Below are 17,617 nucleotides of genomic sequence, written 5' to 3'. Positions count from 1 at the left end.
TGCCAACCTTATATAAATGAAAGTAAGTAATAAGATTTATGTAATAGTACCAATGAATCCAATTTGTTTTAAATGCATAAGAAACATGTATATGTATGATTAGGTAATAAACCCAATGTACTTAAAATGCATCACATTTACATAATTGTTTATCAATTAACCCAATGTATTTCATATATTTAATCATACCCCACCCAATCACTACAGCACACAAAAAACAACAGCAAGACCACCCTGTTACATTATATCAATTTATTAATGCTTCAAATCACTTGGCTATATGAGCTAGCAAGACATACTACATAGTGTTCATACACTTGTGTGCTACAACAAAAAACAAAAAAGTGCCTTCATATTTACATGCACAATAAGGTTAAACACTATTTTCAAACATTTTGCCACAATCGACCATACTGCAGAAATAAATGCAAAAAAAACAACAGCAAATTTAACAGAAAAAAATAAAGTGCAGAAATGCTGAGCTTAACTCTACTGAATTGCTTGAGGATGTGCTGGAGTCGACTTTACAGAGTGGCTAGACAGAAACTATCTTCAGAAATGCTGCATTTGCAGCGCACACTTCTTATCAGAAAAGGTTAAACAAAGTATTGTCTTTTGTTGTTATGGATTATGGTTTGTGTTACGTGTCTAAAGATTTCTTATGCATCTCACAACTATGAAATAATGTCTGTGTGCATGTGTGTAAAACAACAAACTGACGATGTATATGCTTAATCATCTGTAATTGTTGTGATTGATAGTGGCTGGACTTTCTAAGAACTTAGTAAGAAAGAATAATCAAATACAGAAAGTTCAAAATTAATTTCTGGAATGTTTATTTCCAGAAACTATTCACATCTTCCTTTAAATGTACTGTATGTAAAGTATTGTAAACTTAACTTACATAATTTACAGGATGTATATACTTTAAAATAACTATTTGGCCATGATACATACATCTTCAAATAATATATCCATCACATTGAATGTTTAACTTACTTTTTGTATTTTGGCCCAGTTCACTCTCACATAACGTTAGCTGTAAAAATAGCCTGCTGAAGTTGAAATATACATCTTCATGACTAGATAGACACAGGTGAGTTTCTCTTTACTACTCGTTAGGTTTCTCTAACGTTATATGCGACTCGAGTCACTCAATCGGAGGTAATCCTGTCAGATCGTCCATCCATGAGCATAGGGTCGGCCAATCTGATTTTGTCCGTTAAAGTTAACTTATTTAAATAATAATGGTCCTAAACAGTGAGTGACCTTAAATATGCAGGTAAAATCGGATTTTCTCCAGCCATTGTTAAAAAAACAAGGTAAACAAACTTCATAGCTAGCGTTAGTGAAGCGGTCAGTGGAATCTTTCTGCCTCCAGCTAAGCCCCGCCCACAGAAAAACGTCACATTGTTTACTAACAGAAAAAAGGTCTATAGGGATTAGGTCAGGACTCTCTGGTGGACAATTTTTCACAGTTTGAGCCTGATTAATCTTGACATTGTTATCCTGGAAAATAGACATGGGTACCACTTCCAACTTGGTTGTTTGAGAAATAGAAGGCTATACACTGCATCAGTTAGGGCTAAAAGAATTGTTGCCAAACACACAACATGCCAGAAACATATGAATCACTTCAAGTAATGAGTCAATCCTTAAATATCAAGTTTTTACTCATTTAAATCCAGGCAGCGACCTTTTTTAACCTGGCAGTATAAAATAAGAATTAAATGTATAGCCAATTATTTTGAACTATACAACCTTAAGGAGAAGATAATTCTGATGGAACTGGACACAGCCAAGCTTAAAAACATGAGCACTGGTGTTGTTCCAGGATGGTCAAGTGGCTTGATATCACTTGTACTGCATTTAAAAAAAAAAAAAAAAAAATTTAACTTTGAGTACATTTTACAAGAAAACACCATTTCAGTATTTTACTTCAAAATGTCATATTTTTTCCAATGTATTAATCGATCTTTCTTTGTAATTATTTGTACTTAAACTTTACTCTGCATTGCCATTTGTAACAGCTGCAAATGTGCTATTATTTCTCAAATGAACTAGAGAGAAATAACTAGAGAACAAGCTTGTTAAGAAAATTGTTTTGAATTCGATGTACTTAAATCTTTAAGTTGACTGAACTTGTAAAACAGTTACCAATACTCAAGTTTTCATACTAACTTCTAGTTACCTCTACTAAGAGATAATGAGTTTTATCAAATCAAAAATGAGCTAATTTGCTGCATACTACACACACATGGGCAAAGCGAGACTGTGATGCCAATAAGAAAATTAACATAACTATCAATGTAAATATATCCATAAGACATATATAATGTAAAAAGAGCATGTTGACAAACACTTACCACATATTCTGAGTGTCTCCGTGTCTTCATTGAGGTAGATACTTGGGCTCCTCGGGATGTAATTGCAGTTGATTTTAGTCTTCATTCTCAAACATGCAGAACAACAAGATCCCAAAAACACAACATTAGTCATTGACTTACTCAGACAAAGCTAAAGCGGAGTTAAAAATCTCACTCAACTAATGCTGCAACTATACAATAAACCCTGTCAATTGGTACATTGGTATAAAGTGGTTTGTAAATAAACATTTAAAATTACATGCAAGGCTGTTTCTATATTATTATTATTTTTTTAAATAATAAATTTCTAATGATATGATTTTTCTTGTCCAGTTTGCTGAAATACAAACATTTAAACAGTGGATGTCATTACTTGTTTTTTTTTAAAGACTAATTTATTCAAAATTACATTACATATTGAAGAACAGGTTAAGTAAAAAATATAATGAATGTCATCTAGTGCATATATTTAACAAAATTATCCTAGTTTTCTAGTTAAGTAACAAGTTTATAGTTTATACTCTGTGACGGGAGGAGCCAACGACAGACACAGTGGGTGTGGCGTCAGGCCTCGGAGAGGCTTTTATTAAACAAAAGTGATAAATAAAAGTGTCCAGGGAAAGAAGTGTCCAACAAAACGGGGGGATCTGGTGTCCTCGTTGTGCTGCGGGGCTCGTGAAGGAGGGCAGTGTTCGAAGGGGAAGGGTCCAGGGAAGGGGCGGAGTCCGGTGGCCGCACGCGCTCCCGCTCTGGTCCGGTTACGAGGGGCGGCGGCTTCTTCTGAGCGGTGGCTTTTCCTCTTCTTCCTCGGCCTTTGGCAGGACTTGAACGGCCCGGCATCCGTAATACGGGTGCGGCTTTCTCCCGGACCGCGGGTTCTGCAGCTCACATCTCCGGTGGTGCGACATCCCTCAACGCACCCTTCCTGGACCCACGAGGACACCAGCGTGCATGCACGGGGGAAGAGACCGGTCTCTCGAGGAGAGGCGCGCTCGGCATTTAACGGCGGCGGTGATGAGGCTTCATTCAGTCCAGCTGTGCCTCATCACACGCCGCCAGCCCGCGTTGATCCCATGGCCCCTCCTCTCATCCACCCACTCCAGTCGGGAGCCTGGTGAAGGGCGGCGAATAAGGGACGGGGTGGTGATGATGATGATGAGGGGGAGGGCCACCGATCCGTCACAACTCACTCACAAATGGCTTTTCTGTGACATTGTTTACAAGCCGTTTCTTTGACGTCTTGAAACTCTGAGCGATTACATGAGATGTGATTCATTCCGGTAGGATGTTCTGTTTCTTTCAACACCTTCTGATGATCGTTCATGTTTATTTGCTGTGGTGACTAGAAGTAAGAGGAAGAGATGATCAGTTCATGTGAGTTCTGCACTGCTGCTTGTACTGAGGCGCTAAAATGATCTTTCACATTACATTTAACACCAAAACTGTATTTACAGTTTAACTTTAGTGATACCATTGACAGAATCTGAAATTTGACACTTTGTTTCATATCACAAGTAACACAACTTACTGCAATTTATTGTGTTTCATTAAGTTTCATTTAAGTTAACACATCAAGTGAAAACAGCATCTATCGATTCTTAGGATTGAGAAACGATGAGAAACTATTCAAATCGAAAAACAGATTTCAACCCAGTCCTAATTAGTACCATTATCTAGCTAGTGAAATAAACTATAGTATATTAGTGTAATACGATATCAACCGCACTAATAATGTATATACTATATACAATTAAATTGTCAAATAATATACACTGAGTACAGAAAATATATCTTACCTTGCAAATAGATTATAATCCAGGCAGCTCCAATGCAAAATGATGAGGAGATTCAGAAGAACTTCTGGCGCTGATTTTTTTTTATTTGCACGTGCCAAAGCCTTCTTTCCAGTTTTATGGCGGTTGGCATCCAGCTTTTTGGTGCATTACCGCCCCCTCTGCTCCGGAGTGTGGATCAGATAATAGTCAAAGTCAAGTCAAAGTCAAAGTCAGTTTTATTGTCAATTCTGCCACATGTACCGTACATACATACAGAGAACTGAAATTTCGTTACTCTCTTACTCCCTGGTGCATACAGATAACACTAAGTACTAACAGTAGAACGCAAAAATACAGATAAGTACAAATCAAATATATATATATATATATATATATATATATATATATATATATATATATATATATATACACACACACACACACACATATACACATATACACAAAATGCAATTATTACAAATAAGGACATGTAGAATAAAAATGAAAATAAAATATGAAATGGATAAAGTGGCATAAGGCACATGGTGAATAGAGTGCAAAACCAGTGAGACAGACAAACAAACACACAGTGCAGACTATAAATGGTAGTGCAAAGAGCTTATTGAGACTATTTTTTAAAGTGACGAAGAGCATTCTTTTTCAGACTGACAGAAGAGGTAGCTGAATGAGGTCAGTCCAATGCTTGTACAAAGTGACTGGTGCTGATCACAGTGTGTGTGTGTGGATGTGGGTGGTGGTGGGGGGTAAGAGAGGGAGGGGGCAAGGACGGGAGGGAGTTCAGCTTCCTGACAGCCTGATGGATGAAGCTGTCTTTCAGTCTGTTGGTCCTGGCCTGGAGACTCCGCAGTCTCCTCCCTGATGGTAGCAGACTGAAGAAGTAGTGTGTCGGGTGTGTGGGATCGCCTGCAATGCAGAGAGCTTTGAGGGTGAGACGGGTGCTGTAGATGTCCTGGAGGGAGGGGAGAGAGACACCAACGATCTTCTCAGCTGCTCTCACTATCCGTTGAAGGGACTTGCGGCAGGACGCGTTGCAGGCACCATACCACACAGTGATGCAGCTAGTCAGGATGCTCTCGATGGTGCCTCTGTAGAAGGTGCACATGATGGGGGCCGGGGCTCTGGCTCTTCTGAGTTTACGGAGGAAGTAGAGACGTTGTTGTGCTTTCTTGGCCAGTGCTGCAGTGTTGTTGGTCCAGGAGAGATCCTCTGTGATGTGTACACCCAGGAACTTGGTGCTGCTCTCATGCAGAGAGTGCATTCTCCTGAAGTCAACAACAATCTCCTTCGTCTTCTCCACATTCAGAGAGAGATTGTTGTCACTGCACCACCCGGCCAGGCGGCTCACCTCGCTCCTGTAATTTGTCTCATCTCTGTTGCTAATGAGACCCACCACAGTCGTGTCATCCGCAAACTTAATGAAGAGGTTGGAGTTGTGCGACGGTGTGCAGTCGTGGGTCAGCAGAGTGAAGAGGAGGGGGCTCAGCACACATCCTTGGGGGGCTCCTGTGTTCAGTGTGATGGTGTTGGATGTGTTACTGCCGACCCGTACTGCCTGAGGTCTCCCGGTCAGAAAGTCCAACAGCCAGTTGCACAGCGACGTGCTGAGCCCCAGCTGGGCCAATTTATGAATGAGCTGATTTGGGATGATAGTGTTGAATGCTGAACTGAAGTCTATGAACAGCAATCTGACATACGTATCTTTTTTGTCCAGATGTGTGAGTGCTGGGTGGAGGGCAGTGGCGATGGCATCATCGGTCGAGCGGTTGGGCCTATATGCAAACTGGAATGGGTCCAGGGAGGGGGGGAGGACAGACTTGATGTGTTGCATGACTAGCCGTTCAAAGCACTTCATGAGAATGGGAGTGAGTGCTACTGGACGGTAGTCATTGAAACAGGATGGAGATGACTTCTTCGGGACTGGAATGATGGTGGTAGCTTTGAAGCATGTGGGGACAACAGCCTGACTCAGCGAGATGTTGAAAATGTCTGTGAAGACATCAGTGAGTTCCACTGCACAGTCTCTCAGTACACGCCCAGGAATGTTGTCAGGACCCGGAGCTTTGCGTGCATTGATCCTGCTGAGGGATCTCCTCACGCTGTCTGGGGACAGCGTCATCACCTGGTCGCCGGGAGGAGGTGGAGTCCTCTGTGCAGTGGTGCTGTTTTGTGCCTCAAAGCGAGCAAAGAAAGCATTCAGCTCGTTCAGCAGTGGGATGGTGCTGTCACAGGTCCGTGGTGGGGGCTTGTAGTCCGTAATGGTCTGAATCCCCTGCCACAGGCTCCGAGTGTCCCTGCTGTCGCTGAAGCGATGAGCTATCCTCCTGGAGTACTGTCTTTGGCCTCTCTGATGCCGCGGGATAGGTTGGCCCGGACAGTGATAGTCTTTGTGACCGTTACTTCATCAATGCACTTGGTGATGTAGGCAGTGACAGTCTCCGAGTACTCTTGAAGATCTGTAGTATTGTTGTTTGTGGCAGCCTGCTTAAACATATCCCAGGGATAGGTTATAAGATAGTCTATTCCCTTACATGACACTCACTTAATCCCCTCACATAAACACACATACACACCCTCACATCACACTTTAATTATCCATTTAAACCCTGTTGAAAATTCCTGCCTCCCTTAAAAATGAGATCAATATTCTATTCTGTGTCCTATTTACAGTACTTAGTAACCTTTTTAATGTGAACCCCTGCACTCCAATCTCCCTCAGCTTATACTTCATTACCTGCCTCTGTGTTTCATATTTCTTACAAGTCATGATTATGTGCTCCACTGTCTCCTCTTCTCGGCATCCCGCTGAAATGATACAGAAGCAGGAACTGCCAGACTATAGACTAAAATCTTGAAGGTTGTTCTTAGCAGGGCTAGAACCCATATCTCCTGGTCACAGAGCTGGTGTTCTTCTTGAGTGAGCTAAACCAAAGTTGAGGATTTTGAGACCCAAGTGCAGAGGAATAACAAGTGGGAGACGAGAGGTATAAACTTCAAGTGGCTTTACTTGTAGAAGATACAAAAACAATGAACAAAGTACAAACAAAACCAGCAGCAAAGCTTCCAATAGTTACAAAAAGGGAAAACAAAACAAGCACAATAGCTTACAAAAGACTCACAGTATGCAACAGGTAGGTAGGCTCAAGATTGAACAAAAAACAATGGCTAAAGGCAAACTTAAATAGAGCCCTACACAGGTGAGTATCATCAACAATAATTGCTAGGTACAACAGAGTTCTTGCCAATGGTTGCCCCCTGGCAACTGGGAGGAAGATTGCAGGCAACAGACATCCTGCGCCCCCTTGTGGCTGGGAGCAATACTGCTCGTCATGGCAGGAGTATGACCCCTAGTGGTTGGAGGATGTATTGCTGGCTAAAGTCTTACACCCTCACGTCTGGTGCTTCCCTATCATCTTTAGTGTTTTGTTCAGGGAACTGTGTCCCAACCTTAACCTCGTCATCACTACCTCTTCTCTCCTATTCCCGATTCCCACCCTATCCTCTTTAACATTTCTCTGTATTTGGTATAAGTGCCTCCCTTTCTCCTCTCTATCCCACCTCTCTTGCCACCTTTTATTGATTTTCTCCCAAATTATGCATTTTACCTCTGCTTTACTTACATTTACCTGCACTTCTACCTTCTCTTTTGTTAGCGCCCTTTTAGCCAGCCTATCTGCCAACTCATTACCAGTAATGCCAACATGTGCTGGGACCCACATAAATTTAACCTGACATCCCTTATGACTTATTCTTGTGTTTAATTGAAACACTTCATACAAGATATCTTGCCGAGCTTTAGAATGTAATGACCTTAAACTTACCAAGGCTGATAAAGAATCAGAGCATATCAAAACCTTTCCCTGCCCTACCTTTTCCACCCATTGCAAAGCAATTAAAATTGGCATCATCTCTACTGTATATACCCCTAATTTATTAGACGTTCTTTTACTAATTTCTACTTCTTTCCCTGGAATTGCCACCCCAAACCCTGTTTCTTCTGTCTCTGTTTTTTTTAGCACCGTCTGTATAAATCTGTATAAATTCAATATAGTTACCTCCTACTCGATTGTTAAATATGCTTTTCAAATTAACTTCTTCCTTTGCTTTCCTTTTCTCCTCAAGCACAAACCAGTCTACCTCAGGCCATATCATCTTCCAAGGGGCAATCTCTGGAAAAACTGCCGTAGGGCTTATTCGCAGATTAAACACTTCTAACTCCTTTGCTACATTGTTTCCAATTCGACCAAAGTTTTCCTTTAAATTTCTTCCATTCTCCCAGCAATCCTGCAATACTGCTTTTGTGGGATGAGAGTCACTATGTCCCTGCAATCCAGCCCAGTAATTAGCCACCAATTGATTCCTTCTTAATTCCAGTGGCAATTCTCCCATTTCCACTTGTATGGCAGGTACTGAAGACGTTTTAAAAGCACCACAGCAAATTCTTAAAGCTTGATTCTGAATAACCTCCAACCTCTTTAATAGAGACTTAGCTGCGGACCCAACCACTATACTACCATAATCCAACCCTGATCTTATCAGAGCCACATATATACTTTTAAGAGATGAACGACTGGCACCCCACTCTCTTCCTGTCAAACATCTCATCACATTAATTACCTTTTTGCACTTGTCTTCCATTTTCTTTATATGTTCTGCAAATGTCAACCTTGCATCCAAAGTCACTCCCAAAAACTTAATGAAACCTACCCTCTCTAACTCTCTCCCATACATCATTAGCCTCATTTCTTCCTGAATTCTCTTCCTGGTAAAAAAAGACTGTAGACTGAGTCTTTTCTATTGAGAACCTAAACCCCCAGTCATAGCCCCATTCTACCACTTTATCAATTGCATTCTGAACCTTCCTAATTGTGTACTCTATATTCCTTCCTCTTTTCCACACTGCCCCATCATCTGCAAACAATGATGTTCCAATGTCTTCTGAAACATTTACAAAGACATCATTTATCATAATAATAAATAACAATGGACTTATCACACTTCCCTGAGGTGTCCCATTCCCAACCTCATACTGGCTTGATATTTCTGCCCCAATTCTCACTTGGATTTTCCTACCGAACAGAAAATCTTTTATCCAGTTAAACAATTTCCCTCCTATCCCTATTTTATCCAGCTTAATTAGTAACCCCTCCTTCCACATCATATCATAGGCCTTTTCAATATCAAAGAACACTGCAACTATGGTCTCTTTATTTACTTGTGCCCTTCTTATTTCAGTTTCTAATCTTACTACTGAATCCATTGTATTCCTTCCCTTCCTAAAACCACTCTGACAACTTGCCAGTAATCCTCTCTTTTCCATTTCATATGACAATCTCTCTGTTATCATTCTCTCCATTATCTTACACAAGTTTGATGCAAGGGCAATTGGCCTATAACTTGTGGGTTTACTTGGCTCTTTGCCAGGTTTCCTAATCGGAATTACTACTGCTTCTTTCCATGCAACTGGCAGTTTTCCCTCCTTCCAAACTTTGTTAAATACCTCAAGCAGTTTTAACAGTGACCCTTCCCTGAGGTGTTTTAGCATTACATAACACACCTGATCCTTCCCTGGAGAAGTAGGCTTTGCTCTTTTAATCGCTCTAACCAATTCCGCCAAAGAAAAAGGCTCATCAATGATACTACCAGTCTCTTCCTTCCAATTTAAAGCATGCATATTTTGATTCAAAGTTACTGACCTTCTCCTTCTCTCTTCAAACAACCCTTTAACGGATTTGAATTATAGAAGTGTATTAGTGTGTTATGTGTACGCCAGGATAAAGAGATGGGTCTTTAATCTAGATTTGAACTGACAGAGTGTGTCTGCCTCCCGAACAGTGATAGGTAGATTGTTCCAGAGTTTGGGTGCTAAATAGGAATAGGATCTGCCGCCCGCAGTCGATTTTGATATTCTAGGCATTATCAAACGGCCAGAGTTTTGAGAACACAGCGGACGTGGAGGACTATAATGCGATAAGAGCTCGCTCAAGTACTGAGGAGCTAAACCATTCAGGGCTTTATAAGTAATTAACAAGATTTTAAAATCTATCCGATGTTTGATAGGGAGCCAATGTAGTGTTGACAGAACCGGGCTAATATGGTCATATTTCCTGGTTCTATGACCATATTAGCCCGGTTCTGTCAACACTGCCTTGTGACACTCTTCATTCCACCAAGGCACCAGTCTTCGGTTACCTCTATTTTTCCCTTTAGGAATAGCTTCTTCAGCTGCCATTATAATTGCTGAAGTAACTTAGCTATTTACCTCCTCTATATTTTCAGATGTATCAATCCTAGTCATTATTTCTTCACTCATCTTCTTGAATTGATCCCAGTCTGCTTTTTCAAATATCCACTTTGGGATCCTTTCTTCTACAATTATTTCTTGTCTCCCACAAACTGTGCATATTACTGGGTAGTGATCACTACCCATTGTAGTTGTTGCCCAGACCTCCCATCTACTACTTCCAGCCAGAGTATTAGACACTAAAGTTACATCTAATGCAGATTCCATTCCTGATACTAAATTTATCCTAGTTCCACTTCCATCATTCAGACTGACCAATTCTCTTTCATCCATCAATTCTTCAATAATCTTACCATTTGCATCTGTTTGTACACCCCACATAGGGCTATGAGCATTAAAATCTGCGCACCAGATTACTTTTTGTCTATCCTGACCTTGAATACTTAGTAAGTTATCAATCAACAACCTTTTACATGGATTATAGTAGTTAATGACACTTATCCCCTCCCCTCTTTCCCACACCTCCACCACTATGTATTCCTGATCACCTCCCATTACTATCAACCTATATGGCAATCCCAGCTTGATAAATGTGGCACCCCCCCTCCTCCTCCATCACTCTTTCCTTATCACAGTATACCCATGTATTACAAAATCAACATTTGGTTTCAGCCATGTTTCCTGAATACATATCACATCTGGTTTCTCTTCTAATTCATTTATGAAATGCTTAAATTTTTAACCATTAGCCATTAAGCTTCTAGCATTCCATTGTTAAAGAATTACCATTAAAATTATTAACCAACCCATGGTGCTTCTTGGCTTGACTGAGTAGTGAGGTTTTCTCTCACTTCTTCCCATGTCAGTCCTACCAGTCCTAAGTGATTAACTGCAACTTTAACTATCAACTGAATTTTTTCATTTTTAGATTTAATCACCCCTGCTATGAATGTAACTAAATCTCTTTTTCCCACATATATTCTGTCATTGGTTCTCTGATGTTGTTCTCGTGTTTCCATACCTTCTAGCTCTCTTATTGCATCTCCCCTCTCTTTTGACACTCTTACAGCTTCAGCATAGGATATCCTTCTCTCCACTATTATCTTTTGAATATTAGTCTCCCATCTCATAATTTCACACCCTCCATATGCCACATTGTGGGCACCTCCACAACTGCAACATTTTGGTGGAACCCCTGTACCACACTTCCCATATTCATGGTCCCCTCCGCATCTAGCACACCTTCTCTGCCTATTACAATTCTTTGCAGTGTGCCCAAATCTCTGGCATTTAAAGCATCTCATTGGTTTTGGTACAAACATCCTTACTGGATAACTCATAAAACCCAAGAATACCCTCTTTGGAACGTTTTCTCCTTCAAATTCTACTGACACCATTTCACTGTCTCTCATCACTCCTTCCTTAGCTGATTTCAATCTTTGTACATTAAGTACTTTCCCTCCTTTTATATTCCTTTTTAATTCTTCCATACTAACAGTTATTGGAACCCCCATTATCACTCCAGTACTTCCACCTCCCATCCGAGCTCCCACCTTTCCTGTGTTTTCCACCTTGCATTTTCCTACCTCTTTAACTTTTAGCGCTTTTTCCATTTGCACTGCATCAGCACATCTCACCAATAAATTGCCATCAATTAGAACCTTTGCATATTCTATATCCCCGATCTTGTTAGCCAGAGTTGTTGTTAGCACCATTGGATTAACTTTCTTCATGCTTCCCTGGTTCTTCTCATTAAATCTTATTACGACTACAAATTTTTCCTCCCTTTTTTTTTGGACCGTAATTTGCCCATTTTATTCACATTCCGTGCCCTCATCTTGCTCATTTCTGACTCTTTTATTCCCTTCGGCTCTTTTATCATTTGTCCGTCTCCTACTTTCTCCCCATTCTTCATCCTCCCCTTCATTATCATCCATATTATTCCAGCCACCTACCTCTGATCCATTCACGGAGCAGTCATGCTCTACCGCCTTCCTAGAAATATTTTGCGTTTTAGATGTTCAAAACAAACTGCCAGAAATCAAACAGCCCGCCACTTCCCGGAAGTCAAAACCGACGACCCCGCACGTGCCAAAGCCACTTTAGGCACGTCATTATGCAGTACCATCACCTACCGACTGAAGGATGGTAAACGATTCCATTTGTATGTAAACCAATCGCATGCAGTTTAACTAATTGGATCTGAATTGTTTCAGAGCCAGCTTTATTTAAACCCTATTCATCATTTTTAACTGATTAAATCTAATAGTTTTGACAGTTAATGGATTTATATTGATTCTAAGTAATCGGAGTACATAAATAAAAAATGAAATAAAAAAAAAAAAACTATTATTTAAATAAAATCAAATAGATGCAAATACTTCATAAAAAATTGTGCCAAGAATAATTTTTTTGAGTGTAAGTTCTGGGCTCCGACTGGACAACTGCAAAAGGTGCATTTTCTTTTTCTGAAGCCAGTCTGTGGTGGATTTACTTCAATGCCTAGGGTATTTTTTTCTGCTGCATTACCCAACTTTATGCTTCTTACAAACAGCAATCTTTAAAGTCCATGTAAAGTCAATATTAAATGTGTGTTTTGAGTTTGTCACACCACAGACAAATGTGTTATTAACCACCTAGCCAAATTTGAATTAAAAAAAAAAAGAAAAAAACCCAAGGAAATAAAATAAGGTATCAAAATCTTGAAAAAATAAGCAGTATTCTCTGCTCTCAAACACTGGGGGTGTGTCCACTGGCGGCACTGAAAACACGCCCACTCGCGGGAAAGTCTTCCTCTAGCAGCTTATTTAATAAGGAGACTGAGCTGTTTTGTAAATGATCACAACCAGGTATTATGCATTTACATGACAAAGGCATAGCTAGCTAGCAAACTGTAGTAACTAATAGGGCTGGGACAATAAATCGTTGCAGAATTGATTCCTGGATCGATTCTGATATTTTCCCGAATGCATCGCGATTCCTCTGGAATCGATTCTGAGCTTAGATTTTAACAGCAGATGGCACTGCATGCCTTAGAAACAGCCGTACTCTGCTTGTTTCTAAATCCTTACACACACTTTAACCTAAAATAATCATTCATAAAATTCGAAAAGTTTGAAGCAATTTACAAGGGTGTGTAACACAGTGGGCTGTGTTTACATTAATCTCTTAATGTTACATTACATTATTACATTAATGATCTGAGGTGATATTACATGACTCGGCCGAACGCATAAGTGCTCTTCAGCATTCTTCTTCATGAGCATTTGAGTGTGCAGACAAAAACTAGAGTAGAGCGCCATCTGCTGTTAAAATCTAAGCTCAGAATCGATTCCAGAGGAATCGCGATGCATTCGGAAAATCTCGGAATCGATCCACGATTTATTTTTCCAACCCTAGTAACTAATGGTAATGGCAGTAACTTGCCGCAGACATGTGCAGTGTAAATAAGGGGTAAGAGATTTATTCATCATACAGTGTAGATAGCTTCACTAATTATAACGGGTGTGTTTTTTAAAGAGCATATGATACTCGCGCTATCAGTTATGATGTTCTTTGGTAATGTAAATGTTCTTTGCTCATTTTGAATAAATACTTAAATAACTGTGAGAGTAAGAGTGATCCTTAGCTTTAAGAAATTTGATAACTTGCATTTATACTTACGTTTGAAATTAGGAGTAAATTTCATGAATTCTCAGCACTTAAGACTAAAATGGCACTTTGAGAAGCTTGATAAATACGGGCCCAGGGCAATTAAAATTTACTCCTACTTTCAAACTTAAGTATAAAAGCAAGTTATCAAATTTCTTAAAGCTAAGAATCACTCTTACTCTCCCAGTTATTTAAGACAGCTCGAGAGGTCTCTCAAATGGTTAGGAGTTGCCAGTAGGGGCTTGTGATGGCACTGAGGAGACAGAGACGTGTGTCTTTCAGGAGAGGAAGAATGTTCTTGAAATGTTTGGCGACAAGTTAATCAAATGGTTACATTTCCTCAGTTATTCAAAACGACCAAAGAACATCATAACTGACTTCAGTCTAGCGTGAGTATTATGCGATCTAAACTGTACGATGAATAAATCTCTTACCCCTTATTTACACTGCTGTGGCGCATTACAACCCCCCCGGCCACTGGAGCTGATCAGCCACGTCATGGCAAGTTTCTGAAGCGGCTCTCTGCGCTGCATCACTAAAGATAGGCACCTAGTCTATTTTTGACGGATAATAATAATAATAATTGCACCATCAGCAACAGGCGATATCTTTGAGTATCGTCTATCGGCACCCTAAATTGAGTTGTGATGACGCTCCGTTTCCTTGCCATAATGTATTCTCTTGAAAATTCTTAATTGTCAAATGTGTGTTGAATGTAAACTCCTATTAGGAATTTAACCATTCAATGTGAATTTATTTGAGAATATTCTTAATTAAGGAAATCTATTCAGTGATTGGTCCATGCATATGTCGTCATCCAAAATCCCGTTTGCGGCACAGCAAAGTGTTGTGAATCATCTCTAATGGCGCTTTTCCACTGCATGGTACGGCACGGTACGGTTCAGTACGGCTCACTTTTGGGGGGTTTTCCACTGGGAACAGTACCTGGTACCTGGTACTTTTTTTAGTACCACCACGGCCGAGGTTCCAAGCGAACTGTACCGTTACCAAAACGTGACGTGTAAACTCTGCTGATCACTGATTGGCCGGAGAAAATAGTCACTGCCTGCGTCATTGAACTTGCGGCACGAGACACAACAGACCCGCTAGATTTAAATCAGCAGCCAGCAAAGGATCGAACGCAACTGTTTTGAATGAGCGCACCTTTCTTTTAACAACCAAAAAATGGCTGTTTCGTTGTCTGTTGGGGAAGTACAGACTGTCCTCTCGCCGACGAGCAGATCCAGTGAGAGCTTGATGGAGCAACGCGGAATTAAAATGTTTTTCAGGAGTCACGGCAGTAGAGGCGGCGCAACTATAACTATATTTGTTTCTTCTGGACTTCAGTTCCCATCAACCTTTTCTCTATTATTGTCTCATTACCTTGAGCTGTTTCTGATTTACCTAGTAGCTCACCCTGATATATATCATGCTCACTTAGTCTATGGTTGCTGGATTATTGTTTTTGGACTCTTGAATAAAAGCTGCAATTGGATCTTCTTCTTGTTTGAGAGATTTTCATGACAGAATAATCCAACCATTACTGATGCAGCAGTGTGAAGGACAGGATTCAGCTCCCTGACAGACAAGACCGTCTCCAAAGTCTGGCTGCACTTCACCAGCAGGGAGTGGAGGTGCAGGCCTTTGCCCAGAAGTTTTAGATGAGGGCGGAGAAGCTGGATTGTCAGGGTGAGGACATAACAGACATCTTCAACCTCTCTCTGGATGAACCCTTACTACATTGGGAGATGGATCGAGTAAGGTTGTTGAACTTCTGGAACTTCTCCCATTATTTGCAGCTTCGTCAATAGGGGATGGTGAGACACCACCACCAGAGTCTGCCAGCAGGGACTATTCCATCCCCTTCTCCCTTATCAAGTCAAGTTCAAGACCCTCCATTGATTTCCACACCAAAACGAAAGTCGAGAAGGAGGGCAGCAAAGTCCGCTCCTGTAGTCCCAAGTCTGGTGGTCCTGGAGGACCTGACTCCAGTGGTCTCAAGTCCGGTGGTCCTGGAGGACTCGATTCCGGTGGTCTCAAGTCCGGTGGTCCTGGAGAACCCAACTCCGGTGGTCTCAAATCCAGTGGTCCTGGAAGGCCCGACTCCAGTGGTCCCAGAAGTTACTGAGCAGCCCGCTCACTTTGTCTCACCCATGATCCTTGCCCTGCCGGAGCCCAGGAGCCTACCACAGAGCCTGTTCCAGTCCGGGAGCATTCAGAGTCCACTCCAGAGCCCGCTCCAGTCCGGGAGTCCTTAGAGTCCACTCCAGAGTCTGCTCCAGTCCGGGAGCCCTCAGAGTCCATTCCAGAGCTTGCTCCAGTTCACGAGTTCACTTCAGAGCCCACTCAAGTCTATGAGTTCACTCCAGAGCCCACTCAAGTCTACGAGTCCGCTCCAGAGCCCACTCTAGTTTATGAGTTTACTCCTGAGCTCATTCCAGTCCAGGAGTCCATTCCTGAGCCTACTCCAGTTCCTCCCAAGGTGGTAGCTTCTGCTGCAGAACCTCCCGCGGTGGTGGCGTCCGCTTCAGCTCCCCTCTGGGCAGTGATGTCCACTCCTGAACTCTCAGTCTGCCTTGTCATGGCTAAAGAGACTGTTGCTGAACTGTCTGCCTGCCCTGTTACGGTCAAGGAGACCGTTGCTGAACAATCTGCCTGTCCTGTTACAGCCATCAAGGCTGTTACTAACCTCTCTGTGCTCTTCATTGCAGTCCTGCCTGAGCCGCCAGGGGGGTCGTCTGCCTTGTCAGCTCTGCTGAGGTGGTCTTCAGCACCGTCAGCTCCACCATGGGGATCTTTGGTCATGTCTACCTTGCTGTGGTGCTCGTCTGCTCCGCCATGGGGATCTACGGTTACTCCTGCTCTGCCTGCCCCGCCTTGGCCTCTTTTACTGCCGGCCCCGCCTTGGCCTCCTGCCCTGCCCTGGCCTCCTGCTCCGCCTTGGCGCCCTGGCCTGTCTTTGTCTCCAGGCCCTCTTCCACTTCATGGGCCTGGTCCACCATCCCTCCCCCTGGTCCGCCTCCGTTTTGCCTCCCTCCTGGATTTCGTTGACTTTTTGTGGAGTGTCTGGAATCCGCTCTGTCTGGCCTGTCTTTGTCTCCAGGCCCTCTTCCACTTCATGAGCCTGGTACACCATCCCTCCCCCTGGTCCGCCTCCGTTTTGCCTCCCTCCTGGATTTCGTTGACTTTTTGTGGAGTGTCTGGAATCCGCTCTGTTGGTGTGCCCATCTACAGCCACCAGAGGGCACTCTTCTTGACTTTTGTTTGTTTCTTCTGTACTTCAGTTCCCATCAACCTTTTCTGTATTATTGTCTCTTTACCTTCAGCTGTTTCTGATTTACCTTTTAGCTCACCCTGATATATACTCACTTTTAGCTCACTTAGTCTTTGGATGCTGGATTTTTGTTTTCTGTTACGTGTTTTCTGTTGCTCTGTTTTTGAGGGTTCCTTTTTGTGGATTACCTTGTGCATGTTTTTCTGCATTTTGCCCTGATGTGGATTACTGTTTTTGGACTCTTGAATAAAAGCTGCAATTGGATCTTCTTCTTGTTTGAGAGCTTTTT

The sequence above is a fragment of the Onychostoma macrolepis genome, chromosome 05, assembly GCF_012432095.1.
Source record: "Onychostoma macrolepis isolate SWU-2019 chromosome 05, ASM1243209v1, whole genome shotgun sequence".
Classification (NCBI taxonomy): Eukaryota; Metazoa; Chordata; class Actinopteri; order Cypriniformes; family Cyprinidae; genus Onychostoma; species Onychostoma macrolepis.
Note: the sequence above shows the minus strand (reverse complement) of the source record.